This window comes from Mustela erminea, chromosome 7, assembly GCF_009829155.1.
Source record: "Mustela erminea isolate mMusErm1 chromosome 7, mMusErm1.Pri, whole genome shotgun sequence".
Classification (NCBI taxonomy): domain Eukaryota; kingdom Metazoa; phylum Chordata; class Mammalia; order Carnivora; family Mustelidae; genus Mustela; species Mustela erminea.
Window position 1 is genome coordinate 79,253,956 of NC_045620.1, and position 26,487 is coordinate 79,280,442.

Consider the following 26,487-nt stretch of genomic DNA (forward strand, 5'->3'; position numbering starts at 1 on the left):
ATCGAACACCAAAGACAACCCCACCTCCCAACCCACCACTTTTCCACGTAAGCCGTGTGCTAGACTACAGTTTGGGTCATATCCCTACATCTATTTGGACAGAATCAATGACTCATGTCAGAAGTTGACCTTCTAATCTTTTCAGAAAGGCAGACTCGAGGAGAAGTGACTGAGTTAAGGCCACACAATCTGTTTTATCTTTTCAAGAAAAAAAAAAAAATATATATATATATTTATAAAATTTATTTAATATATGCATATATATGAATGAATGGAAGTTTGGAAAATGAAAAAATCAGGTCACTGCATCTCACCCATTTATTTAACAATGAATGGAAAATTGTAAGGCCAAGTACGTGACAACTTTTATCGGATATTTTTCAGTCCCAAACAACACATCCTAGAATTCAGCTACTAAAGAGAAGCATCCTAAAAATAGACCTTGTGAGGGAAAGGAAAGAGAGCTTAGGAGGGCCAAGGGACTCAAGTGCTAGACCCTGAGCTCCTTCAAGGCATCGATGAGCCTATTTACTGCCTCCAAGTTTCCTCAGCTCTTTTTGGAAAGTCTAGCTGGCACAGTCTCTTCTGTAGAAGTCCCAATGACTGTAACAGACTTAATTAAGATTACCTGTCATATTTTATTTCAGTTGTCTTCAAAACTAATTTCTGAACAGTCAATGGTCAAATAATCTGTAGTGCTGGTCAGAAATTTTCAGGTGGGCCAAGAACAATCATGACCTAGATGTCACCGTTCCTACTCATTTCTCGATGAGAGTGGCTAGCTACTAAACCCTCCATGCTTTCTGAGGAATGAAGATGAGGTCACCTACACTCCACCTTCCTGTACTGCTAAATACCCTGACACTGTTGATTTTGCCAGTAATAACTGGGAAGTTAAAAAGGTTAGGGGTTAGGGAAAAAGGCCACCAAGATAGGCCTTGCTAAAAAATAAAATAAGCCCAGAAGTTTAAGGAATTAAGAAGAGAAAACAAAATATAATGAAAGAACTCTGAAGAATCAGGGAATGGCCTATATAGGGAAAAGGAAGGGATTTAAAACAAAAGCACAAAGTTTTGAGAATAAAATGTGTGGGGATAACAATAGGAAGACCATAATTTTCAAAAGCAATAAACACGCTCAGCTAAAGGCAACACATTCAAAGTGATGACTGCCAGCTAGGAGAACATGAATGCACACAACGTCTGTTTTCTCAGGTACCTATTTCCTATGGATGGCCCATCCCTGACGCCTACAGGAAAGAGGAAAAAAAGAGGCTCCATTCACATCCCACATTATTAAGCAGTCATTTGAATGCCAGGGCCGAGAAAGCCGTTCTAAGTCATATTTTTCCTTTTTTTAATTAAAAAAGCTTTAACTCTCCCCTCATCACTTGTGGGCTGAATTGGTTTGATCCAGAGAGGCAGTTACGCATAAGAGCAACCACTCTCCATTGAATTAGGGGATCTCTCATGCAACACATCTCACCAATTACAAGGTAGGGATGCAATTCTATGATTTATCATACATTATACTGTTAAGTAATATAACATTATAGATACAATTTGTCCCTATCTCTCTGCAGATTAGAGAGGTGGCACGCGAAGAGAGGATCATTAAACACAGAGCAAGGGCAAGGGCCAAGCTCTTCTCTTTAACAAGCTGCTCCAAGTACCACCTCTCTAATCCGTGGAGAGGAAACAATAAATTGTTCCAGTAGCTTATTCCAAATCGTGCTCTTTGGGGTACAGGGTTTTATTAAAACGAAGAGATGCAGGAAAACATCATCTCTATGTATGAAGACAACTTTGGGTGTATGGGGATGATTTCTCTCACCCCAAAGGTGATGGAATTCCTCCCACAGGTATGAATACAAACACGTGTGCATAGACCCACATCACACTCGTGGATATCACATCCATATCCCATACCAGCAGAAGACATATCGACCTTCCAAATTATTGAAATGTGACTCTCAGATGACAGCATTTAGGCATTGCATTAGACCACTGCTATCCACTAAAAATATAATGCAAGCTGTATATATTATTTTCCATAGTAGTGACATTTTAAGAAGTATAAAGAAACAGATGAAATTACTTTAATATTTTATTTAACCCGATATAACCAAAATACTATCATTTCAAAATGTAAACAATCTAAAATCTCTTCATGAGACTTTTACATTATTTTCCTCACACTAAGTCTTTCAAAGTCAGTATGCATTTTACAATTAAAGCACATATTGCAAACTATGCATCGATATGAGAACCGCATGTGGCTGGTGGCCACTGAATCAGATAGCACAGCATTAGAACTATGTATATCTTTTGCAACTCCACAGTCTCCGTTATGGCTTTGCTGCTTTGTTTGGAGAAGAGCGTATTTTTCAGCCACTTTTTCCAAATAAGCAGAAGTCCTCATAAATACAAAATGGATGAAATGATATTTCACCACATTGAGTATAACTCTTTTCAAATCCACGGAGATGGTGAGTTCTTTGACCTATGTCTGCTCTGTCTATATCCCCTTTCTAAGGTCAGTAAGTGTGGACATAAATATCAACCTTAACAGACAACCCAGACCATTCTTATTGGAATACTCTATTTATAATATTCTTTACTCTATAAGTCTTCTGTACTACTGTTTCCAGCTTTATTAAACTCAATTAGACTCCCTTTTTCCCTGACTACACCCCCTTTATAACAGGAAAATTGTATAATCCGCTTGAATGGCAGTAAAATGAGGTAGGCAAAGATATAAGGACACCGTTAGGCTGCCTCATAAACCCTAGCTTGTCATGGGACAAGTCATTGATTTCTATTGGCAATCTCATTGTAATGTCAGACTGTAACTTGAATTCATTCTTTGCTCCTCTCTGAGGTAAACAATGAGCCAAAGAGTAGAAATGGACTAGAGTGAAAACACAGTAATTACTCTCAGAAATAATTGGGTAACCTGACTTGTCTGATATCTGAGAAAGCATAGGTTAGTTGGGCCCCACACAATGCCTGAACTAATTGCCCCCAAATTAGTATCTGTCTTTGGACCTTGGAAAAGGCAATTCAACTGTGACTTGAGTTAGAGTTAGTCAAGGAAAGATGAAAGGCAACTCATTTAGGGGAGGAGAAAAAAGGCAGAAGTTCATCATGTCCATGTTATCCCTACTTGTTCCACTCATTATGACATACAACTCTCATATATATATGACTGTAAGTTTGTGGAAAAGACCAAGAGTTGGGCAGTCAGATAGGTTTATTTGAAAACTTTTGCCTTGTTAGTTATTTGCCATGCGTTACTGGGCAAGTTTCTTAGCTTCTGTGAACCTTAGTTTTCTCATCTGCAGTAATGGCTCAGCACGGTGCTTTCCCAGCCACAAGGACCTGAAACATGTGTGTGCTCCCTCACAAGATCACCGCATCCTCAGCTATATGTGGGCTAAGGAAAAACATGGCTCAGTGTCTTTCAGGAATCAGGCATACAGCAACAAAGACTGAGAGCTAGACTGATTGTTCTATCATTCTACACAGCTCCACATTACTCAGTTTTTAGCATCGCTGCCTTGACAGCAAGATCCCATCTGGGAAGCTATTCCACATATTTTAGACAATCGGTTGATCAAAAGTTCTTTGTAAGCATATGTCCGGTATTGGGGATAAGTGCTTGGGGGTGGAGTTAATGCAGATGATGGGATAGTGGCCGTGTTCATGTGAACTCTGTCAGGGAAAGGGCCATGATAACTGTTCTCTGTACTCCCAAAGTCCTTTGTGCTCACTAGATTATGTCTAGAAGCTATGTTTCTTGTCACTTCCATTGTTTTTCCCTTGGGGTATGACTGTCCTATAGAGCTCTTATACTCTTATATGCTCTTATATGCATATAATAATATACAATTTACATTACATGTGTGTGTATATATACATAAATAAAATTAGGTGTTCTGTAATTGCTTTCTGACATGATAACCCATTATATTTGTATAGGACCACAAAATGTTTAAACCATTGTTCATATCATTTTACTTGAAACTCATAGCTGCTCAGTGAAATCAGTTTAACATTTCCCTCCCCATTTTAGGCTCCTGATGAGCTAAGGTTATTCAATTTACACAGTTACATGGCAACCCAACTCTTGTCCTTAGACTAACGGCTCCCATTTACTTGTTTATGGGCCTATACTGACCTGTGACAGAATTCTAAGTGCACCATATAGACAATGTTCATGCCCTTCTGATACTTCTTGCTTGAAGAGAGTTCTATCTTTCTATCTTTCTATCTTTGTGCGGTTTTCAAAGATCTTTTTATTCATGAGGTGATGTTAGTAGATAAAAAGAGCTTTTTTAAAGGTCTTAGAAAACTAAAATGTTGACAAACTTATATCTATCCCTTATTAGAATGAAGAAAAATTTTTAAAAAGGGGGGATATTTTTACTTATCAGTGAAAGCAAAAACTGGGCACCACAAAGTTAAATAAATTGTGTTGCATAGCCTCTTTTATTATGTATTCTACCCTCTGTGAAAAAAACAAGTCTGAGACAGGAAAGAATCCATGACAATACAGTAATAAAGTATTCCGGCTGAAGAGAATCAGAGGGCTAGCTAATAAAGACAGTAACATCAAAGAAGCAAGGGCTATGCAAGGTACAAGGCCTGAAAAAATTTATTAGAAATACCCAATGAGAAAAAAAAAAAATTGAAACACTTCAGAAAAAACCTTAGATAGCACTCATCTTCAACAATATGAAAACCTTGATCTAATAAATGGTAAGGAGGAGGGGTTCCATGCTATATACTGAATGTCTATACCCCCAAAAGTCCTAAGTTGAAGTCTCATGCCCAGTGTGACAATACTTGAAGGTGGAGACTCCAGAAAGTTCCCTGGCCCTATCTGCCACGTGAGGACAGAGTGAGAAACAGGTTGTGTATGAACCAGGAAGAGGGTTCTTCTTATCAGATACCAAATCTGTGGGTAGTTTAACCCTGGACTTGCAGCCTTTAGAACTGTGGGAAAGCAATGCTCATTGTGTTCTGGACACTCAATCTATGGTACTTTTGTTACAGCAGCCTGAGCTGACCAAGGCAACCCATTAGTCTGGGCATTGGGAGCATGTGAACAACCACAAGCTCTGAGGCCATTTTGCTCACTGCTCAGCAAGGTGCTGACTTTCTCTGAAACTTTGTTTCTTTCTCTGAAGATGGGGGAAGGTTGAACTAACAGATTTTACAGGCCTCATTCAGCTCTAAGACTTCTTTTTATAATGATAACGTTAATAAATTTTTATTGAGTAAATATTATGTGAGTAGTACCCTCCATCCTCAAAACAATGCTGTATGGTCGAGATCACTACCTGTTTTACTTATGAGATAACTGAGCTCAGGAGAGTCTGATCTGCTCAAGGCCTGAAGTCTGCCCAGTGGCAGACCTAGGATTTGGATGCAAGTCTGTCCCTCTCTTTATTACATCAAGTTGCTTCTCACCAGTCTAGTATGTCATGCAACCTTCATCCAAAACCTAACTGTATAAAAAAAGAAATGGCTAAACTATTAAAAAAAAAAAAATCCTATTTCACAGACTACCATAAGAATAAAAGAAATACCAGAAACTACCAGAAAAGTTCTTGGGCCCCAGAAAACACCTCACTGTCATATGGGCAACATTCATTGAGGTCATCTTACCAGTGCTGCACCCAATGGGAATTTCCTTTTGATTTGCATTTAAAGCCTGGACATCAGAATGTGACAGACTGGAGTCAGACTTGAAATTTCTAAACTAATACAATCATTAACATTTGCTATAATATGCCCATTTATAATTAAGTGAAGCAGAAATCCTGCCTAGGCCTGTCTCCTCATTCTCTTAAGAAAGGAAAAAAAAGAAAAAATCAATACAGCTGTTGTTGGATTGGATGCTGGATTTGGTCATGGTCTCTGCTTTTCTTCATTATTTAAAATGCTCACCTCTATCAGCCACCACAATGGCAGGGGAACCCCAGGCCATCACAAATGGTATGACAACTGTAAGGATTATCCTCTGCCAAGGCCTGCATTGACAGACAAATGCAGGGCATCTGAGTCCACCACGGGTCTATCTCAGCAAAGTCCTCAGAAGTAGGAAGGACAGGGTGAAGCAGCCTGGGAGGGCTCAAGAATTTTCCAAGCCTAATCCCTTACCTTCCCCTACTCCCAGCTCTAAACTGTGGAGTTTGAATGGTCTGACATCACCGCTTCTGATGACCTTTTTTGCCAACAGTCAACATGGCCAGCATGACCTCACCCCTTTGCATCCCCCTCATCCTATCTCAGTTCCATTGATCAGGCTATAGACGGGAGGGGGTGGGTAGTATGGGCTTGGAGCACAAAGCAGTCCCCCAGGCCTCCCTGGGACTTTCCTCTCACAAAGCCAGAGCAAAAGCAACATGGCTACTGGCAGTGCCAAGAAGCCTCAGGGAGAACAGGAAACAAAGGAGGGCAGTTTCTGAGGCCAAGAAGATTCTGATTAAAGAACTTCTCTGGTTTCTCTCAGCCTGTGGCCTGAGGTCAGCACACAGATCTCAACCTCCAAGTCCTGGCAGACCCTGCGCCATCTCCTGACTTCAGAGAGGCCCTTGCAACACTCTCCCCGCTTCCTTCCAATTGTCAGAGATCATATTAGTGCAGTTGTGAGGGTCTGACATAAGGATGAACAGAAGGGTTGTTACTGGCTAGTGAGAGGAGAGAAGTTTCCTGTCCAAAGGAGGAAAACAATCCTCTCCTAATGAATAATGCTGGGAGTGGGGGAGGAGAGAGATGATCTCTTTCTCCCTCTCTCCCTCTCCCTCTCTCTCCAAAGTTAAAACCACGGAGCACAGGCAGGAGAAAACAGCAGCATGTCCCCATGACGAAGTTTTTTTCTCACCTGCAGAGTCTGCAGAGAGCTCACAGTCATATACGGGAACAGATTGTCCTTATTTTGCAAGCCAAAGACATGAAGGTTAGCCTTCAGACACATTTGAACATTCTGTGGCACAAAACGATTCCACAGCTAAGCCTTTTCCCAGCATCCCTTGTCCTCACGCCACCTCAAGCCACCATGATAGGCTCGATATTACATGGTTACTGCCTAACAGAAATGAGACCCATGGTTGATGGAGGAGGGAAGTGAGGAGTAAAGCCATGAGAGTCAAGCCTGGTGACGATCAGAAAGAGTGAGTGCAAAGGAGCTCCCAGGTCCCAAGAGAGGGGGAGCTCAAGTGGTGCCAGTGGGGGCAAGTCGCCTAGAGGCCAGATAAAAGGTCCTCACTTGGAAATAAAATGCTAAGCTTTCCCAGAAAATAAATTAAACAAATACAGTGACCCCTTAGGTTTGATATCATTGCATTAATAGTAATAACAATAATAAGGCTGACATAGACTCACAACCTGTAATTTGCAATATTTAGCTCCATGCTTCATATTTGTATAAAAGTTAAAGCATATTTTTCATTAGTGCCAATACATACTGGATTTCTTTTTCCACCTCTACAATGACCCCACCCTCCATTCCCAATTAACTCTTCCCCTACCTTATTTCTCCAGGTGCTTCCTTATTCAGTGTTGAATCAACAATCTTGGCTGTCCTTCCTGGAGGGCCCTTGAATCCCACTTAACCTGGCTGGTGTGATGTGCTCTGCAGGAGGGAAGCAATGAAGCAGAACAGGATGATCACAAATTGAGAACTGTTCTTCCAAATAATAGAAAGGGAGAAATTAGACAAAATGTCTTTTCCATCATCTCTCCCATCCCTGTCCAGTTTTGCATAAGGAATCCCGGGAAACTGGGAAAGGTCTATGCTCTCTGCACTTGCACGATGACCTCTGAAGAGGTCACTGCCACTCCCAAGGCCTGTGTGACCCTGGGCGTTCCAGCCGAGCCCCAGGGCAGGAGGCAGACTGTGCTGTGGAGGGTAAGGAAGGTCACCGGGTTGGCTAGGAGAGTGTCCCATCCAGTAGCTGTGTGTTTTGGAACCAACCTGGAAACATTAACACAAAGGCCTGCCAACAAACTACATGTTGTTTGCATATCTTACACACACCGAAGGGACAGACAAATGCCTGGTGGGAGAAAAAGAAAGAAAGAAAAATGAACTCAGCTATTAAGCAGCTATAAAATGTTTTGCTCTCTTCCCTATTTCAAAAGCTTCTATAGCATAAATAGTGGTCAAAAGTTCAGTGAACTGTCTTGTAGTGTGGGCCTCCATTCAAACGGGGCTATTTTCTGAGAGTCTCCTGACACCATATCTAATTTCCAAAATGAATATGCTTTAATTTTCCTTCTTCATGCATTGTGCTTTTTCCTCATTTAAAACAGCAACAGCCTCTGGCAGTAAAGGACATCACATTTCTGTGTGAGATGAAGCTTTTTTCCCTGTATGCAGGGGAATGGCATGGGTCAGGGGAGAAAAAATATATGCAAAAAACAGCACACCCCACTGACCCCGGTATATTTTACATTACAATTTTGCCATTTCCAATATAGGTTCATTTTGCAATGGACCATATCAACCATATTTCAGGGTTTAAAAAAAAGCGGGGGGGAGTGGTAGGCAAGGCATTGTCTGCATATAGTATGTCCTAGTACAATGCACCAATTGTCTGATTAGGGGGTAGTGTCACCTACAGAGAACATACACAGACACATACACAGCTCCAGCCGCTCTGTGCAGAGTACATTTGCAAAACAGACACCACGTGTGGATCCTGCCAATTAAAGGAAGCATTAGGGGACTTCTTTGTGAATGTAGCCAAGAACAGCTAACTATTTTTAATGACATGAATGTCATATTCAACATCTCTAAGCTCAGTTGAAAGCGCCAATGTCCTACTGCCTTATTGAGAAAAGACTACAAATGGAAACTAAGCATCTTGGTGATCTTAATACATTTATCTACACATGTATATTACACACATTGATGTATCTCAAAAGGATCTAAAATCAGAAACTTAGATAAGTCATCCTCTTACTAACTCGGCTATCTCCTAGAACTCAGCAGTTAAATAAGATAGAGATTTTACATGATGGTAATCTTAAATTTTGACATGCATATTGATTATTTACCACAGATATCTGGAAAGATGATTTTTTTTTTTTCTAACTGGGTCACTTCTTATCATGAACACTTACTCTTCCATTAGAGAATTTTCTATTAGGCAAGTCCTCATTCGTCAATTGATCAGTATTTTTTGATCGAGCTATGTGGGAGTTGAGAAACGGGTATCAAGCACAGCCACTGTCTTCAAAATGCTTACAATTCAGCACATGAAATCAAATTAGGCTTGAAATCACCTGACAGTAAGCACAGGAATGTGTAAAATGTGTAAAGCTAGTAAGTTAGTTCTTACTGAAGTAGTCAAAGAGGCTTAATGAAACGGGCGATACTTCATCTGGACAGTGAAGGCTGGACAAGACGATGGGAAAGGAAATGATGGGGGAGGGAGGGTCATCTGGGCAAGGAGAAGGGCAAATGCAAAGACGCAGGCCAGGAGCTTATGTGTGACCCTCTTCACTAGGGCCATGAGCACCTCTGTACTTCCAACAGGTACACAGTGCTCATAATAATGGCCTTCCCTAGGGAAAAATAATCGGTGGTCAGCAATATAGATTCAGGGTCCTAGAAACTTGGGCCCTAAGGCGCTTATAAAACCAAAGGGGATGACAGGGGGCTCATTCCATTGAGTCCATATGCCCACGACAGCAATTGTGTCACAGAATGTGCCTTGTTGCCCTGCAAGCTCCAAGTTATCATTCCATTTCACAGAGGAGGAAACTTTAGCTCAGAGAGGTGGATCTGCCAAAGATCACTACAAATGCTCATGCTGAGCCCAGGCAGACTACCTTCGGATTCCAGGCACATTCACCCAAACCACACTTCCCTTCTAAGAAGGGGCGACTGTGAAAGATAAATAAACAAAAAAATGCATCTCAGGAAAGGCCAGAGACTCTTCACACAGAAGTAAATAATGGTCACGTTGGAAAGCGAATGATAAAATTGGTGAACTTTGCTTTAGGAAAACCCTATTAAAATCCAAACCTATTAAACAAGTATATTAGGGAGCGATTACTCATAAGATGGCAGTTCTCACCATGGGGTTACTTTAACCAGCAAGATCTCCTGGCACACTTAAAATAGGACTCCATTTACAATGAAATTCAGCCATGCTATAAAGAACAAAGTGAGCTGCCTAATACCAAAGTCTTTTAACCCAATTAGTTACAATATTACCTCACATCAATCTTGCTCAGTACTGTCCAGTAGAAATATAACGTGAGCCACATACATAATTTTAAATTTTCTAGTAGCCACATTTTTAAGAAAAAGAAACATATGAAAAGGATTTTACTACTGTATTTTATTTAATCCAATATATCCAAAATATTATCATTTTGGTAATTAATCAATATAAAAATTGAGATATTTCATTTTTTTGTATTAAGTTTTCAACATCTGGTATGTATTTTATATTCATAGTTCTTGCCAACTAAGATTAACTACATTTTAAGTGCTGAGTAGCCACATGTGGCCAGTGGCTACTGTAATGGATGGTACAGATCTAACTCTTTACATCTCTATTTTAAGGTTGCACTTGGCTCTTATTGGAACAGACTACTGGGAACACATACTGGTACCTTAGTTCCAGGAAGAATCTGTAAACATGTATTTAATTACATATATTTAATTTCTTCCTAAGAGCTGCCCTAATTATACTGATCTACATGGAGTGAAGCATTGACAGATACAGCTTTACAGTAGGAATATAGCCAGGCCTTCCCTTCTCTTCTGGTATGACTGGCTAATGTGAAGTATGATCAAAGCTTGCCACCTAAAATCTTGAATATGAAGACATTTATTTCTTCCTTTATTACCTTTAATGAAACAACTTCCAAAAAAGTATTGGAAAAAATTATGGTAAGCAGAGTGCAAAAAGGTAAGTAAGTTAATTACACCAGGAATATAAGCATTAAATACTCAGTATGAGGGGTGCCTGGGTGGCTCAGCTGCTTAAGCATCTGCCTTCAGCTCAGGTGATGATCTCAGGGTCCTGGGATCGAGTCCCACATCTGGCTCCCTGCTCAGAGGGGAATCTGCTTCTCCCTCTGCCTCTGCCCCTCCCCCTCCCCATGCTCGCTCTCTCTCACACGCTCACATTCTTTGTTTTTCTGGGTCAAATAAACAAATAGAATCTTAAAAAAAAAAAGCCATATGATACATTGCAAAAAAAAAAAAGAAGAAGAAGAAGAAGAAGAATAGAGAAAGAGGGGAAAAAACAAAGAAACATGGCTACACAGACTTTCTCTGTGAAGGAAATCTAATGTTACAGATACTCAATGAGAAGAGAAGTTTTTACCATACAGATCTGGCAAAGAAGAAAGCTTTCTAAGTAAAACAAGTCTATCCCTTGCTAAGAGATGTTTCAATTCTGCGGCTACATATAAAATTTTGGCCAACTTTAGTTTTGATCTTTTAGTTAGCAGCACCCAGAAATACTGTCATTAACCCTTTGTGATTGCCTTCCTCCCCTTCATTCACAGGCCTTCAGCCCTGAGAATAATTGCGGGGCAAGTCAGAACAGGGCATCTACACCCAGAGATGCTGGGAGCAAATGATCTACTTCTCCAACGTGGACTGGGTGCCATGAGAGTCCCACAGCACAACTTCATCCCTTAGGGCTCTTCCAAGGGTTTCTGATATGGGGGGACTCCCACATTCTAGCAGGTCAGCTAACCTAGAAGCATTCAGCTCTATATACATTCAACCTGATAGCCCTAAAGCTCTTCAAAATAAACGAAATGGGTTTAATATTCTTAGGGAGGGATCATTCCTGGAGACAAGTTGTCAACACATTCACCACACATTGTCCAACAAACCCTGGGCAGTGGAGTAAAGAGGGCAAGGCGACCCAGTGAAGCAGCAACACACCCGCATGACCAAGGATATCATTCCCCGTTTCACTACCTATTTTGTTCATGGAGAAACAATAACGTTCTTCTAAAATCTCCCACCTAGCTAAAATAACTTGAAGACCCTGGGGAACTCTATATTGGCAACAGTTCAACAATAAACAAAAGGAACAATAAATGAAGGTTTTAATTAGATCATTTAAATTGGGAGTGTAAAAGAACTATATGAGAGAGCAGATATTATAATTTATCAAATGTGGAGTCCAGATACAGACATTGCAAAAAGAAATCAGGCAGAAGACCTAAAAATATTGTATAGCTGGATCTTTTCCCTCAGTACTTCAAGTCTGCATTCCTTCTTCCCATGATGCCCCATTGATTTGCAATTTAAATCGTGGGATCTCTACCACATTTATCGCACCTATTGCTTATCCGCATATAAATCTATTTTAGAGCTGAGCACTAAGTTAGAAAGATTTGTTATAAATGTCTTATTTTAATATTTTATGCATGTACTATAATTTGATTCAAAGTGCTGTTTGTCTAAAATACATAACGATGTGTGCTGTGATCGGGCTTCTGTTCTTCAGGAAATATATTTAAGGCAAAACAATTAACTCATCTGTGCATAACACTCACAGAGTCTGCTCATGTTTTGAATCACTTTAATGTACATTCATCTTCCATTCCCCCTTTCTATGGAATCTTGTTATAAACTGGGGCAGGGGCATCTCATCTTCCCTAGGTAAAGATGAGAATCCCTTTAGAATATTCCCCCGGATCCCGCTTTCTATGGTAAAAGAAACCTTCTTTGAAAGCAGCAGGGTGCCTCCATGAAGACATATGATAAAGTGGCCCAAGAATCTGAATGCAGGGAAGGAAACAAATATTTACCAAGTTCCTACTACTGTTGGAGCATTACTGTCTTAGAACCTTCACATATTTCTTCACCCAAAACCTCTGAGGCGGCAATAATAATCTCCCTCTTGCAGACGGAGTCACTGAGGCTCAGGGAAGCTTTGTAAATTACCCAAGGGCCCCATGGACAAGTGGTGGAGGCTCTCAGACCCCAGATCTCTGGTTTTTCCACACATCACGCTGCCACCAGTGCATTCTACCTTAATGTAAAAACGATTCAAAATAGGACCATTCAACATAAAATCTATGTTTTATGATACATCACTCAGCTCTGTTTTCCAGCTCATTGGAAACATCCTCCCATGTCTGGGGAGTGACTGAAGAATTTGCATTTTTGATGCAATTCCTATAGTCTCCTGAAGATGATGAGTAAACACAGCTACATTAAAAATAGTTATAAATATGTACAAATAAATAAACAAATAAAATAAAAAGCAAAGAGAGAAAAGGACAGAACCAGTCTATTTAAGTTGTGTGCATGCATTCACATACTGATACAAAGATGACCTTGGGAAACACAGGGTGGAAGGCAACCCCACTGCCCCCAATCCAAGACCTCCAAAAAGCATTTTATTAGCAAAAGCAGGTACGTTAAAAAAAAAAAAAAAAAAAAAAAAAGTCTTCCCTGATGGGTTAAATCCCATAATTTAACCTCTCACAGCACCTAGTAGCTTAACCCTTATCACAGTTGCCAATTTTATATTTGTGGAACTATCTGGTTAAATCTGTTTTCTCTATAGATTACAATGTTCTTTTTTCGCCTTCTGTGGCATCCCTAGTCGCTAGCACATGGTAGATACTCAACAATCATTTCTTAAATGAAGACCAACTGAATGAATGAATGAATTGTATATTCCTGCCATTCACTTCATACAATTTATATCAAGGAAGATTTAGGTCCATACAACCCAGGTCAGCTAGTAACACCACATCCTTCTTCCATATCCAGGTGTTACCTTTCCTCGTTCTTGTAACCTGCTTCTTGTAACCTGCCCTGTAACCTGGAAGCATCCTCAGGTTACAGTTTCAAAATGTGGGGCCTGAAGCAATTGCTCTTATATATCCTATGTGGGAAAGGACTAGTGTATATGCATATGTGTCTGTGTGGTTCCCTCTGTGTGTGTGCATGTATGCATATGTGGACCCAGAAAGGTGAACTCTTGGGGCAGGAAGAATATCATGGTTGGCTTTCCCTTCCTGGTTACAAGCCAAGTCCTACCTTTCCAGCAGGAACAGTGGTCACCCAAGGGTAAGAATCTTGATTGTCACAAAAAGATGGAAGAGCATTCCATGCTCAAGGATTGGAAGAATAAACATTGTTAAAATGTCTATACTGCCTAGAGTAATCTACACTTTCAATGCCATCATGATCAAAACTCCACCGGCATTCTTCAAAGAGCTGGAACAAACAATCCTAAAATTTGTACAGAACCAGAAGAGACCATGAATTGCTAAGGAAATGTTGAAATAGAAACAAAACTGGGGGCATCACTTTGCCTGATTTCAAGCTTTACTACCAAGACAGCATGGTATTGGCACAAAAACAGACACATAGACCAGTGGAACAGAGTAGAGAGCCCAGATATGGACCCTCAAGTATGGTCAAATAATCTTTGACAAAGCAGGAAAAAATATACAATTGAAAAAAGACAGTTTCTTCAAAAATGGTGTTAGGAAAATTGGACAGCTATGTGTAGAAGAATGAAACTTGACCATTCTCTTACACCATACACAAAGATAAACTCGAAATGGATAAAAGACCTCAACATGAGGCAGGAATCTATCAAGATCCTAGAGGAAAACATAGGCAGTAACCTCTTCGACATTGGCCACAGCAACTTCTTTCAAGACATGTCCCCAGAGGCAAAGGAAACAAAAGCAAAAATGAATTTTTTGGACTTCATCAAGATCAAAAGTTTCTGCACAACAAAGGAAATAGTCAACAAAACAAAGAGGCAACCCACGGAATGGGAGAAGATATTCACAAATGATAATCATGTCAAAAAATGGGCAGAAGACATGAACAGACACTTCCCCAAAAAAGACATACAAATGGCAAACAGAAACATGAAAAAATGTTCATCATCATTAGCTATCAGGGAGATTCAAATCAAAACCACATTAAGATACCACCTTACACCAGGTAGAATGGCCAAAATCAACAAGACAGCAAACAAGTTTTGGAGAGGATGTGGAGAAAGGGGAACCCTCTTACACTCTTGGTGGGAATGCAAAGTTTTGGGAAACAGTGTGGAGATTTCTTAAAAAATTAAAAATAGAACTTCCCTATGACCCTGCAATTGCACTACTAGGTATTTACCGCAAAGATACTGATGTAGGGAAAAGAAGGACCAATGTTCATGGCAGCAATGGCCAGAGTCACCAAACTCTGGAAAGAGCCAAGATGCCCTTCAACAGACGAATGAATAAAGCAGATATGGTCCTTATATACAGTGGAGTATTATGCCTCCATCAGAAAGGATGAATACCCAACTTTTGTATCAACATGGATAGTACTGGAGGAGATTATGCTAAGTGAAATAAGTGAAGCAGAGAGAGTCAATTATCATATGGTTTCACTTACTTGTGAAGCATAAGGAATAACATGGAAGGCATTAGAAGAAGGAAAGGAAAAGTGAATTGGGGTAAATCGCAAGGAGAGACAAACCATGAGAGGCTGTGGACTGTGAGAAACAAACTGAGAGTTTTGGAGGGGAGGGGCGTAAGGGGTTGGGTGAACCTGGTGGTGAGTATTATGGAGGGCACGTATTGCATGGAGCACTGGGTGTGATGCATAAACAATGAATTTTGGAACACTGAAAAACATTAAATTTAAAAAAAGAATCTTGATTGTCTGTGTCAGGAACCCCGTCTCTATGTATAAGGCTGGCATGTTGTAAGACCTCAGCCAAGGAATCAACTGAACTAGGTCCCTGGAGGGAGTATTCAGAGAAGCTGCCTGCAATTATTCAACTGGGCTAGATAGGGCATCCTTCTCACAAATATCAAGCTAAAACAAAAATAGTTTCAGCACCTCCATAGGTAGGTCTTACCCTAGGACCTGTCAATTTCTCTCTCTCATACCTCCTGCCACACAGACCAAGAGCTTATGACTCTGGCAGGAGTGAGGCAAGTGCCAAACATTTGCCAAAGTCTGCATTCAGCCCACACTTCTTTTCTTCCATCCCTGCCATGCCTTGCTGGCAAGGGACGGTAGGATGCCAGATTCATTGGTCTAAAAAGCCTTATGTTCGCCAGTAAGGAAATGCATCTGCTCCGCCAAAATCCATGTGAATACTGACGTTTTTATCTTAATTGTTAGTTAATTTTCTTCAAACATGCATTCACTAATGCTTTTGGCAAGAGCTTATGGTCTTTGCTACCCAATTGAATTCAGTGAGCAATATACTGAGTTCCTACTATGTGCATATAACACAGGAGACAAAAGAAAGAGATTAGTGTCTACTTTCAAGGAGGTCTAATAGGGAAGACAGACGTGTATGCAAATAACTACCATACAGCTACTTGTCTTCTGGGGGTTCCAGACTTTGATAACACACAATTTGTGCCTTGCGTGTTTTCTTCCAAGAAAATTTCTTAATACTGGGCTCACTGGCAGTTCTAAATGTCTAGATAGAAGAGATTTAGGAACAAGAATCTGGAAAGGAGAGAAGGGCTTGATGTTGCATTAGATAGCTGTATATAAAACTAAAAAGTCAGCTGTGCACTTGAAAGACAAAGAAGGAATGCTGGAGGCTTGGTTTGAGGAGGGGATGGCTCTGAGCACCAACTGGATAAACTTTCTTTCCTGGTAATCATCACAAGCTATAATTACTTTGTTTATATTTGCTTGATGATCCGTCTTCCTTAGTAGAATATAATCTCATGTGAGCAAAGACCTTGTCTGTCCTGTTTACTGCTGCATCTCCAGCAGCTTCTGGAACAAAGTAGGCTCTGGACCAGTATTTTTGAGTAAATGTAGGACAAACATGAGAGAATTCAGAGTTCATGAGAAGAAAAATGCAAGCAGTTTCACACTTGGTCTAAGCTTAACTCTATGAATAGAGAAAGAGATAGATCTTGCCCTTGGGATAAAAAGGCACTGTGAAGCAGGAGTATCACCACTTTGCCTGGAATAATTATTTCATGACATGGCATTCCTGATGGACAATGGGGTAGTGATGGCTGTATCTTTATCATCATACTTAAGTGCCTCTGAATGAAAAGTACCCAGTAAAGAAGAAAGAGAAATACCATCAGCAAAGGACCTATTTAGATGTCAAGGTTAGGTGGTTTTCCAACCACCCTAATCAGTCAACATTCACCTTCTAGAGAAGTAGGGCATGGTTCTCCTGACCTTCCTACTACATCCCAAGGCTTACTGGTCAGTGTGCTTGTATCTGCTTTACTTTTTTTTTTTTCTCTCCATATGTAAAAACTTGAAGAAGAAAAAGTTCCTGCTGAGACCACTTGTTTGGCATCCTGGGAAGAACTCAAGAGAATTGTTCATGTATTTAGCAACAGAATTTTCCATGCTCACTAAATTCTATTGTTTCATATACAATCCGATGTCTGTTATTTTCCCTCCTCTCCAAAGTTCTAGATTTCTCTCAATCTTGAAAGCACAGAACAGTAATTTCTCTATTTCCTATCATGAGTACTCAAGGGGATGTCTACCTCTGGAAATTAACTATGCAGTTTTAACTGGAAGTGATAATGAGAACAAAAAACACTTCTTTCCTCCAAGTTGGATCCCCATCAAGATAGTTGGAAAGCTTAAAACTGAATAGCAAATCATTTCTAAAAAGAAAAAAAAAAGCAATTGAGTAATGATAGTTAATTCCTCTCTTATACTAATTATTTACATATGGGTTGCTCATTAAAAGTCTGTATTCAGGCTAGAACTTGATGCTAGAGGAAACAGGCAGCAGATTAAAACACCCCTTAGTCCAGAGAGAAATGCTCCTTTCCACATCTAGACAGAAGCCTGAATGCCAGGTAGTCACTGTATATAAATGCCAATGATTACGAGGTGAGAGTGGGTGGTTTTGTTCATTAAATCAGAGAATTGTGGAAAGGATATTGCACATTGCCTAGTAAAAGGTAGGCTCATTAAATTGTTGTTCCATTATCCACAATCCAAATCCATTCCAAACAGAGAAAAAACTTAAAAAATATAATGCTCGTTTTTGGAATCATCTTTGGAAAATAAAAGGCAGAAAGCTTTATGTCTTGCCAGGAGTGGTCCATATCTATGTGGAATACATGTTGATCCAGTATATACCTATTCCTAGGCCTGTCTTGGGCCATACTTTTCCATCAGAGATCCATTCCCAGTCCACCATCACTGGCCAAGGCTGAGGAAGGGAATGAATAGGTCAAGGTGATATGGGATTTATTCACTGTAAGAACAAAGGTAGTGCCCCAGCAAAATCATTTGGTGCTAAAGAAAACACCTCAGCAAACTTCCAACGGATGTCCTAATTTTACTCCTTACTTAATGCCTTCATCAAAGTCATCTCAGTCTATAATTACTGTTACCATGTTTATTTATATTTATTCATTGATCATCTATATGACTACTCCATTACAAAGTAATCACCATGTGTGCAGAGACCTTATCAGTCCACTAGAACCTAGAGATAATTGCCCATTCCTTTATTTCTGCCAACCCTTTATTCCTAAGACTTTAGTACTGGGACCGCCTTTGGATTCTGGATGGAAAGATGGAAATGTCTCTGACCATCCTTTCAAGTGTTATTTTAATTCCATTACATGCAGTGTTTTTTACTCACCAGCATAAACCTTTATTTTCTTACTCACACACAAAAACTTAGACTCACTGTGCTCTAACTGGTTGCAAGGAACAGAAACCCTCTCAAATGAGGGAGGAGTCAAGACGACGGGAAGTGTGTTGTAGGGACATAAAGGGGTCTCATAAGATCTGGAAAAACTGCTCAGGAAACAGAAAAAGAGGCCACCTCAGAGATTCTCTCTCATGGTGTCGCTGCCTTTCTCTTTTGCTCCATTATTTTACCAGAGCTTTAATTTCTACATAACTGGCAAGCCACATTTAACCATACCCTTCTCTCCATCTCATTTTCTTTAAATATGGGTACCTACTGAAAACTGACAACCATACCTCAGTACTCAATCATAGAATTGTGGAGAAAGGAATCAGACTGGCTCAACCTAGCTGTTGAGCCAGTGTGTATGCCAGGGGTGTGCCAAGACATGTCACCAACAAGCCTATTTGGGGCCACACTCCTTCACCAGAGGTCCATCCTTCATCTATCACCATTGGCCAAAGTAAGCAGGGAAGGAAAGAGATCAAGGTCATGTGGGAGGCAGGGACTGTAGAAGAGCAGAGCCACAGAGAAATGGGTACCAGGAAGGCAGTACACAAACAGGCCAGGACACTCTCAGAAGTCCTATAAGCCATGCTGCTATTTATAAGTATCTTAGAACATATTCTCTGTAGCTAACATAATGCAATTCACCCCTATCTTCCATCTCCATAGGAAAACACAATGATTAAGAAAAACTGAATACACTTTTCACAACAGGTTATGTAGCATATGTGCTATTATACTCTTACTATCCTTTTGCTGTGACTACTTGATAATAGTAAGTATGTTACTTTTGCCAATGATGATGATGATGATGGTGACAATAACAGCTAATTCTATGACACTTACTATATGTCAAACAGTGTTCTAAGCTCTTCATATCTATTAAGAAATTTTTTGCAAAATCCCTATTAGATAGGCATGATTACTATGATTATTATCTATGATCATTATTACTATGATTATTATCCAATTTTGAGATGAAGAAACTTAAGCACAGAGAGCTGAGCTACCTTGGAGCTAATAAATCGTGGGGCCAGATTCAAAGATGGCTCACGTAAAACAAAACAAACAAACAAACAAAAAAGGCAACTGGTAACATAAAGTGCCATTTGATTCTAAACACCCTTTTGATATGAGAAGCTTCACTAATGCTATGTTTTGATGACAGCTAATAATAAGTGCCAACTTTGTGCCTTGCCAAAGGATAGGTTATATGCAGCTTTATTTTTTTTGGCTTTGCATTTGCCAGTTGTTATACAGAATCCAAAGGGGGTCCCAGTACTAAAATAGAGAGACTCCGGAACAATTCACTTCTCCCAGCTCTTTGACAGTCGTGCCTTGGCGGGGGAAGAGGCCAGGTCTGAACCACCACCTCTTCGCATTGCGGGAAGAGGAATACTGACCAGTCTCACCTCCGAGAGTTCCCCTAGTCTGCCCTCCTCATTTCCAGTTTCAGAGATTTTTTATTTCACCCTCTTGATAAACAAAAACAGATTTCTGGGGGAAAAAATAGCATAACAACTTTATTTTTTTCCCCAGAAAGCCACTTTCACAGCAGATGGAACTCAGCATGCTATCTCCCAAATCTTTAGCAAACCTGAAATACGAAGAGTCCCTTAGACCGAGGGCTATGCGTCGTCCCATCCTGTGTCTCTTTAACTGACACTCTGAACCAGTGTACACTTCCTTAATCTGGTCCCATTATCAGCCTAATAATACCTCCCGATATTCATAAATGCCTAGCAAGACTTTCAGCTATTTTGTACGGAGAAGAAATATCCAGCTAAATTGAGAAGATTACCACATCACCACATACATCAGTGACAGGCTCTGTGCTATTACAGTTGATTTTTGTTGACAGTTGGCTGTAGGCAGTTGTGTTTCAAATGCCTTTTTTCACTGGGAAATTAAACAAAATCCCATGCAAAATGCAGCCCTCCAGTTCAAAAACTGTAAATCCCAAATTAGCATTTCATACTTTAAAAGGTAGCACAGCACAATTTTCCATTGAAAGGTCTGTACAGTTGACACAAATGGGTCCTTCAGACATGACACTAATACTGCTCGCGCCTTTTAAGAAAGCCACCTTTTCAGAGAGTATTTTTCCTCTCTCAATAATCTGCATATACTACAGTTCTTGCCTATAAAAGAATAAAAAGGAGGAGAGAGGGAAAAATCTGACTTTCTGCTTTAAGTAAATTAAGCCCCTAGAAATTTCTAAACAATAGGTTAAACTGAAATGAAATGGGTTAATTAAACCTTCTTAAAAAGGAGAAGGGAAACCTAGGCATGGAAAGGTTAAAAGTCACTTCTTCCACTAAACAACATGAAAAAAGGGGTACTTGTATAAGCTGGAAAAGCCCCTGTGTCTGGAATGGTCCTGATAGAGGAGCTTCACAACTTTTCTTTGAAACAGGTTAGAGCCCAATTTCACAAAATTTTAACATGTGGGGGCAAAGTCATAAGACTGACAGTGAATAAGGCCATTTGATTCCTAAGATTGGAAATCTATTTTTCTTCTCATCCAGGAGACTCTTCAGAGTGAAGGAGTTTTAAACAGTACCATTTCTTCATCCAAAACAATTGCTGTTTAACTGGGGGGTGGGGGGGGTGGGGAGACAATAGTTGTTGGTTGGCTATCCAGGACACAAATGTATTTAGAGAAAGAAATGTAATGTTTATTTCTGGACTGTGGCACAAGCATAAAATACAAGTCAGGCAATTTCACGCCAATCCCTTTGCAAACATTTCACCAACAGCACTTGACTCTTCACCATATAAAGTCAAATGTCCAGTGGTCAGAACTGCTGTGCTAAACCCATATGAAGATGAGTAGTCTTGACCCTGTCCCTTGACCACTTTCAAAATTTGAATGGAACAAAGTTCTGTACTCCTAAAAATAAGAGTTTTTATCTCCTAAGTTTACATGTTCAAAGAAAAACAACTCACTCACTTCTGAGTGGTGAACATGTAAAAAGAAAAATAAATATCAGACCCTCCCCCCAACCAAATAGTTTAGTGATGGCTAGCTCTGCCTTCTGCTTCACTCCAACCATAGTTTGACTCCCCACAATGGAACTCAACTCCAAAAAGGTGGGCTCAATAAAAGGCATCATGCAAACTACTTCATGCTGACAACAAGCATTGCCTAGGGAGGGGATGGAATGGGAAGTGAATGCAAAGAGACAGGAAGGATCTTTCGGAGGTGGCTGGAAATGCCCCGCACCTTGACTGTGGTGGTGCCTACGTGGATTTTACATGGATACAATTTATCGTACATATGGTGTACTTCAATCAAGTTGATTAAAAAAGAAAAAAGGCAATCAAGACAGAGATGTCCTACTCCCATGAGACAGAAGTTCATATAGAAGCAGAGAGGGGGACATTTAAGAGCTCTCAGCTCCACAGTAATTTCTTGGCAAGGAAAATCTGAACACTATGTAGTTTGTACTCTTAACTGGAGAGTAATAAGCAAAGCTTAAATTACATTCTTGCCCATGTGAGAACAAGAAGTATCCTGATAAAGTGGGGATAAATAACACCATAATCATATGAGAAATTAACTCTGGATCTGTTACTCTATCTGAAGTCAATTTCTAAACAAACAAAGAAACATACACATTTTGTTTTAAAAAGAAAAAACAATCCCCATTCCTTTAAGGAATTAAGATTTGTATATTTTATCTTAGTTTAGAAGCAAGACTTCTCAATGTTCCACAAAGAATTACCTTCTTTACTGTGTCTCAAAGACACAGACATCTGTGTACAAATCTGAAAATTATCCTTTTCAGGATAGAGAAATTTTTTGTTCCTGAACAAAAAAATTCAACCTCCCACAGACAATAGAGGCAATTTAGTGGGGGACAGTTCTTCTCTACTGTCACTCAACAGTGACTGGCCAAGCAGAAGAGGAGACAGCGTCAGAGGTATCCAGAAGTTGCTACTTCAAGAGATTGGTATTACAAGAAAATTCCAAATTATAAAACAAATTATAAATAATTGTTCCCTTCTAAAAGGATTCTGTACATTACAAAATCGGCAAAGAACAAAACTATGTTTTAAAATTAAGTCTCCCTCAGGTCCGTTTAAAATGTTATTTAATTTTAAATTGTTTGGAGAAAACTTTGCAGGAACTTCTCAGTACATAGTAAGATACGTGTTTGACTATGAACTGGTATTTATGTATCCCCCAAAATGAATAACTCAACTTTATTTTTAAAAATTGGCAGATACCACATAATTGCTCCAATTTTGGCCTCTGCAACATCCTTAATGAAGCAGGCAATGGGAAATGCAGATTGCCCCATTTTTGAATGGGAAGTTAAATGCAGAGAGCACAAGTGATTTTCCTGGAGTTACTCATCAAATTAGTAGAAATGGCCCAATAACTGATTCCTTATTTCCAAATATAGTACTATCTCACTAGACAAATGCTTCTTTCTTCCGGAGTTATATTTGAAAAATATCATATTACACATGATCTTTTCTTTTCAAAGAGCTTCTAATATATTATCCATCCATTCATTTATTCACTCAGTAAAGAAACATTTACTAAGACTCTACTAAATGCCAGTCCCTAGATGAATAGTACATGACCTCTTTTTCTTCAGGAATCTTAGATTGTAGTTGGGGTAAAAGATGCATACACACTTTTTAATCAAATAGCAGAGTCCAATGATAACATAGAGAAGATAACACAGAGAAGACTTAGTTAAGCCAGGCTGAGGTGGGGAGGAGAAATTAGAGAATTTGTAGAAGATACAACATCTGAGCTGAGTCATGAAGACGTTATTAAAGTCAGCCAGGAGAAGGAAAGAGTGGTAGAGAAGAATGTGTTGTGTGTGTGTGTATATGTGTACCATAGGATAATTGAAGATAAAAATTACCAAATCCTAACAATTTACTAGACAGGCGCTTTAACCAGCTAAGCCAGGGCACCGGCCCAAATCCTAACAATTTAAAGGAATGAAAAAAGAGTATTTGCATTTGAATAATAAAAATGTGAAGCCTCAGAGGTGTGAAGCAACACACACAAACCTGTTAGTTGGTAGAAGTTAGTTAATTCTTGCTTTTCCTTAGCTCCTTTTCCATTATTCTTTCCATCGTCAGTTCAGGTAAAAATGGTAATTAAATGTTTCTTATTTCATGGAAAGATGGCTAGTTATTACATCTTATCTTAAAAAATATAAAATGCCAGGGATGCCTGGGTGGCTCAGTAGGTAAAAGCCTCTGCCTTCAACTCAGGTCATGATCCCAGGGTCCTGGGATCGAACCTCACATCTGGCTCTTTGCTCAGCCAGGAGCCTGCTTCCCTCTCTCTCTCTCTTTCTCTGCCTACCTCTCTGCCTACTTGTGATCTCTGTCTGTCAAATAAGTAAATAAAAAACCTTTATATATCTATATGTGTGTGTGTGAGTGTGTGTGTGTGTATATAGATATATATATATAGCCATATAAGAATTGTAATTTTTGAAAAGATTAATTTCTAGTTGGGAGCATCACCATCCACATCATTTACATATCACTATCTTTTTTCCAAATGGTTTCCTAGATATTATTTCAAAATAACTCAGGGATTAGAAAGCAAAATTCCTGTCTTCACAGTGCAAATCTGAGGGGGGAGAAAGGCTTTGAGAAGAAAAGTGACTCGACAAAACACATGGTAAGTGGAAGAGTGCAGACTTGAATCCAAGCTTTCAGAATTTCCACCAGGATCTTTCCACTAGAATAATGTACCTTTAAGAAGCATGTGTAGGAGGATTTTTTTTTTGTCTTAATACATAACTTTTCATTATTTGTTACCAATTTCATATGTACATATTATTCCTTACCTTAAAAATCAAAAATATTATTATTCCAATTGTGGGAGGGAGTTACATGGTGGTAAAGAAACTCAGATACTTAGAACTTCCAAACAGGAAGCCCTACTGATCATGTGAATGCAAAGCTACATAACCATAATATCATAGTTAAAATATGCAAAAGGTAAAATACACTTCTGATTTTAGAAAATAATATCTTTTTATCGAAACTCATTCCAGACCTATATATTCAATGGCTCCCTTTTATGACAGGGTAGGGTGAAGGAGTTTGTGGCTTATTTCAGCTCCATAAATTTGGAGGAAGAAACAATTTGCCGTGTTATTTTTCAATCACCCAGTGAAATTTAAGTTCCTTTTGACTCTGATGCTATTCCCAATTCAACATTGCTAAATTTTAACTATCCTCCCTTTCAATTAGCTAGGTTTCTGTTTGCTTACTTTGTCCGTGGTTATAGCCTTCCCTCAAGGACCTAAGATCACTGTTTTCCTTTCTCTTTATGCTCTGTGAGCATCAACTATCATGGGGCATGCATGTAATTGTCATTCAGTGTGAAAAAGCCAGCTGGAGGTATCACAATCATGTCAATATACCAGTCAGCAAGAAAACCTCCAAGCTAATTGTTTTCTATTTAGATATAATATTATAAGGATTGAAAACCGCTGCTCCTACAAACTCCTGAGTGATATTATCATGCTTTTTATACTTTTATACAATCAACCAATAAAAAATGTGTGTATATACAAATATTGCATGTTTAATACACGTGTATATATGTGTGTATATGTAAAAATATTACATATTTATACATATATTAAATGCATATAAATTATATCAAAGAAAATAAAATGTAGATCCATAAAACATATACAAAATGAGGTATTATTTAATTACTACAGAAGATGGAGTCTTTGGATTCTAAGAGACTCTGAGAGGTTAATTGCATCAGACCAGATTGCTGTCTTTAATAATTGCAGTGAACTCCACCCAATGAAGACTGCTATTTTCTCTCAGCAGAAATTCTCCAACCTCTCTTTAGGTTTAGCTTGATAATATGTCTGGTGTCCCATGTCCTTTCTGGGTATCAATGTCTTGGTTCGATAATCACTTAAGCTCCCTTTTTTTGCTCAAAAACAGTGAAAATTGAAAAAAAAAGGTTCATTATTACTATATAATAGTCTCATGTACTCAGAGCTAGTGGCCATATACATAAGTAGAACTGAAAATATAACAAAATGGAGAAAATGTTATTTTGTAGATCTTCTCTAGGGAAGAGAATTATATATGGTAAACAAACAAACGAACAAAAACAACTTTGTTAACTCTTCAGATAATGGTAGAAGGAAAAGTGAATGTTCCCGGAGACATTCTCCAATAACAATAAATAGCTGGCAAGTTGCCCTCCAAGAAGATTCAATCTGGTCAGATTCAGAGGCTAGTTGTGCTGAGAGGGTACAAACGTGGAGCCAGAACTGGATTGTTCAGGATGATAGAAAAGGACTGACAAGTGTCACAACAGTCTCCTCCTACCTTCCCCTACATAGCACAGTGCCTTTGCTTTAGCTCAGTGTTGAACAAAGACACCATGTTATTATCCTGCCAAGCCTGCCTGCATGTCCCAGTCCAGCTACCTCTCTTGAGTAGCTGGGAAACTGGAGGACTTTGACTAAGGAGCCTGAAACTTCCTTGCCTAGTTCTGAACTAAACACTTGAAATGAATCATTGGTTCCTGAAAATTTTTAAGCCAAAAACTCTAGATTCAAATGAAAGCATATCATTAAAAAAAAAAGTAAGGGTAACAAAGTCTGAGAGATTCTAGGGGAAGATGGGGGAGAGAGATCATAAAGAGGCTCAAACATTCTGAGATAGCCCTAAAGGAATTCCATGAAATGCCAACTACTTTGGAGAGAAGGGTTATAAACGACAAGGCTACATGATTTCAAAAGTTTTCTCCAAATCTGAAACTGCGGGATTCTCATAAACCTTTC

The 26,487-nt window shown here is 39.3% G+C and overlaps 1 long non-coding RNA gene across 1 annotated transcript in view; it reads right to left on the reverse strand.

Moving 5' to 3' along the window:
* The window catches only part of LOC116595615, a 371,042-nt gene that overhangs the window by 327,616 nt on the left and 16,939 nt on the right, over positions 1-26,487 (reverse strand). The window contains exons 2-3 of the long non-coding RNA XR_004287772.1: positions 17,153-17,309; positions 7,538-7,641 (exon numbers count right to left, since the gene is read on the reverse strand). This is a non-coding gene — a long non-coding RNA (uncharacterized LOC116595615). The remainder of the gene's footprint in view (positions 1-7,537; positions 7,642-17,152; positions 17,310-26,487) is intronic.